At 36.0% G+C, this 3,971-nt stretch overlaps 1 pseudogene; it reads right to left on the bottom strand.

Moving 5' to 3' along the window:
* Nucleotides 1–1,239: 1,239 nt before the first annotated feature.
* On the bottom strand, nt 1,240–2,493 carry LOC132007001 (large ribosomal subunit protein eL20-like; annotated as a pseudogene).
* Nucleotides 2,494–3,971: the final 1,478 nt, after the last annotated feature.

The raw sequence follows: 3,971 nt of genomic DNA, 5'->3' as shown, positions 1-3,971 counted from the left end.
TGATGTCCCTCATTGGAGCAGACTTTTAAAAGTTCTGATTTTGTGCTTCATTGCTCTGCCGCTTGCCCGGAGCCAGCCCCTCCCCCCGCGGTCTATCTTCCCGTCTCTTTGGATTCACTTCTCTGCCAGTCCTACCTTTCAGAAAGTGGTTGTTTTTCTGTTTCCAGAATTGCTGTTCTTCTTCTCTTCGATCTTCCGATGGATTTTCAGGTGTTTGCAATCTTTAGATAAGCTATCTAGCTGATCTCTGGCTAGCTGAAGTAGTCTCAGCCTCCTACTTCTCCGCCATCTTGACTCCTCTGTTTTTTAATGTTTTGAGGAATCTCCATACTATTTGCTACAGTAGCTGCACCAGTTTGCATTCCTAGCAACAGTTAAGAGGCTTCCTCTTTCTCTACATCCTTGCCAAAACCTATTATTTCCTCTGTGTTAATTTTAGCCATTCTGAATCTCTGATATGTGATATCTCATTGTGGTTTTGATTTGCATTCCCCTGATGATGAGTGATATTAAGCTTCTTTTCATGTGTCTGTTGGCCATCTGAATTCCTTCTTTGGAGAAATGTTTATTCACATCTTCTGCCCATTTTTTAATTGGATTATTGGGGGGTTGGTGTTGAGTTGTAGAAGTTATTATTATACTTTAGGTACTAACCCTTTATCAGTTATGTCATTTGTGAATATCTACTTCCATTGTGTAGACAGTCTTTTAGTTCTGTTGGTTGTTTCCTTTGTGATTCAGAAGCTTTTTATTTTAATGTAGTCCCAATAGTTTATTTTTGCTTTTGTTTCCCTTTCCTCAGGAGACTTATTTAGAAGACTTGTTATGGTCAATGTCAGAAGAATAATAGCTGCTGCCTGTGTTTTGTTTTTTTTTTTTAAGATTTTTTTTTTTTTTTTTGCCTCAGGTTTAATATTTAGGTCCTTTACCAATCTTGAGTTTATTTTTCTGTATGATATAAGAAAGTCATTCAGTTTCATTCTTTTGCACATAACTTTCCAGTTTTCCCCACACCATTTATTGAAAAGACTATATTTTTCTGTTGCATGTTCTTGCCTCCTTTGGCAAAGATTAATTCACCATAAAATTGTGGGTTAATTTCTGGGCTTTCTATTCTGTTCTATTCATCTATGTGTCTATTTTTGTGACAGAACTATACCGGATTTTGTTTTGTTTTGTTTTGTTTTGTTTTCCTAAGGAGTTTATTTGGACAGACTTGGGGACAGGGAGGCTCTGTATCTAAAAGATAGTGTTGGGCCTCTTGGTGGTGAAGCATAGCTCATGCTGGTAGCATAGGACTCAGTGGTGGCAATGGGGATCTTGATCTGGGGGTCATGGAACTGCTTAATTGCCATTTAGCAGCACTTGCTGGCTGCAATCTCATACAACTTCATGATCTGGATCAAGTGGGCCCAGGCACAGTGCTGGGCATCCATGCCTCAGTAGCACTGGATGACAGCATGTGCAGCAGTACATGTCCTGGTACTCCCAGCACATGTTGCGGGTGCCACTGTGGGAGTCATAGCACAGCCAGATACCAAAGTTCTTAATCCACAAGGGGATTTCTCAAATACCTGTCCACAGTGGACAATTTCCTCTGAAGACTTTTTCATCTTCTTTAACTAAGACACAAGGTACCAGGAGCAGGACTTGGTGACACTGTGATCAAGTAAAAAGATTTGCATGTGCTAGGGGGTGGATTATGGCATATGGAGTTGGCAGAAAGTACCCCACCACCATGTACTATCACAGTGTGCCCAAGGCTTCTATGGCACACTCTCTGCTCTCATTGACCCCAGTGAAGGACCATATTGTTTTGATTATGAAAGCCTTGTAATATAACTCAAGTCCGGAATCATGGTAGCACCAATTTCATTTTTCTTTTTCAAGATTGCTTTGGCTATTCGGGGGTTTGTGGTTTCACACAAATTTTAGGATTGTATTTTTCTAGCTCTGTGAAAAAAAAAATTCTGTTGGTATTTAGATAAGGATTTCCTTAAATCTGTATATTGCTTTGAGTAGTAGAGACATTTTAACAATATTTACTCTTCCAATCCATGAGCATGGGATATCTTTCCATTTCTTGGTGTCATCTTCAATTTCTTTCATCAGTGTTTTATAATTTTCAGAGTAAAGACCTTTCACCTCTTTGATTAGGTTTACCCCTAGGTATTTCATTGTTCTTAGTGTAATTTTAAATGGTATTCTTTTCTTGATTTCACTTCCTGCTACTTTATTTTTAGTACATAGAAATGCAATGTATTTTTGTACTTTCATTTTGTATCCTGCAATCATACTGAATTCATTTTTCAGTTCTAGTAGTTTTTTGGTGGAGTGCTCAGGATTTTCTATAAATTGTATCATGTCATCTGCAAAGAGTGAAACTTTTACCTCTTCCTTACCACTCTGGATGCTTTTTATTCGTTTCTTTAGTCTGATTGCTGTGGCTAGAACTTGCAGGACTGTGTTGAGTAAAAGTGGTGAGAGTAACATTCTTGTCTTATTACTGACCTTAGAGGAACACCTTTTAGTTTTTCACCATTAAGTATAAGGTTAGCTGTGGATTTTTCATATAGGACCTTTATTATGTTAGACTATGTTCCTTTTAATCCTACTTTGTTGAGGATTTTTATCATGAATGGATGTTGTACTTGGTCAAATGCTTTTTCTGCATCTATTGAACTGATCTTGTGGATTTTATCCTTTCTCATATTGATATGATGTATTACATTGATTGATTTATGAATAGTGAAGTACACTGTATCCTAGGAATAAATCCTGCTTAATCATGATGAATGATTTTTTAATGCATTGTTAGATTCAGTTTGCTAGTATTTTGTCAAGGATTTTTGCATTTATGTTTATCAGACATATTGGCCTGTAGCTTTTTTTGTGGTGTCTTTCTCTGGCTTGGTATCAGAATAATACTGGTCTCAAATGATGAATTTGGAAGTTTTCCTTCCTCTTCCATTTTTTAAAAAAGTTTTAGAAGAATAGGTACTAATTCTTCTTTAAATGTTTGATAGAATGAAGTCGTCTGGTCCTGAGCTCTTATTTGTTGGGAGTTTTTTGATTACTGATTCAATTTCATTGCTGGTAATTGGTCTGTTCAAGTTTTCTATTTATTCCTTTTTCAGGTTTGGTAGATTATATGTTTCTAGGAATTTATCCGTTTCTTCTAGGTTGTCAAGTTTGTTGGCATATAATTTTTCACAAGATTCCCTTGCAATCCTTTGTATTTCAGTGATGCTGGTTATTTTTACTCTTTTATTTATTTATTTATTTATTTTTTTGAGTATTTGAGTCCTCACACTCTCTCTTTTTTCTTTTTCCCACTTTCTTTATGATGTGTCTGGCTAGAGATTTTTCCGTTGTGTTGATCTTTCCAAAGAACCAGCTTCAGGTTTTATCAATCTATTTATTTTCTTTTAATATCTATATCACTTATTTCTGCTCTCTTCTTTATTATTACCTTCCTTCTGCTGGTGTTTAGTTTGTTCCTCTTTTTCTAACTCCTTTAGGTATAAGGTCAAGTTATTTATTTGAGATTTTTCTTGCCTTTTGAAGTAGGTCTGTATTGTTATAAACTTCCCTCTTAGAACCACTTTTGGTGCATCCCAAATATTTTGGACTGTTATCTTTGCATTTTCATTTCTCTCCATGTAATTTTTGACTTCTGCTTTGATTTCATGGTTGATCCATTCATTCTTCAGCAGCATGTTATTTAACATCCATGGATTTGTGGTCTTTCCAGATTTTGTTATTATATTTGACTTCTAGTTTCATAGTGACGGAGAAGAGGCTTTGTATTACTTTGTATTACTTTGATTTTTTTAATTTGTCGAGACTTGTTTTGTGGCCTCATATGCAATCTATCCTGGACAATTCTTCATGTGCAACTGAAAAGAATGTGTATTCTGCTTTTTAGGATGGAATTTTCTGAATATGTCTATTAAATCTCTCCGGTGCAG

Source organism: Mustela nigripes, chromosome X (genome assembly GCF_022355385.1).
Source record: "Mustela nigripes isolate SB6536 chromosome X, MUSNIG.SB6536, whole genome shotgun sequence".
Taxonomy (NCBI): Eukaryota; Metazoa; Chordata; class Mammalia; order Carnivora; family Mustelidae; genus Mustela; species Mustela nigripes.
This window is presented reverse-complemented; position numbering and strand designations above follow the sequence as displayed.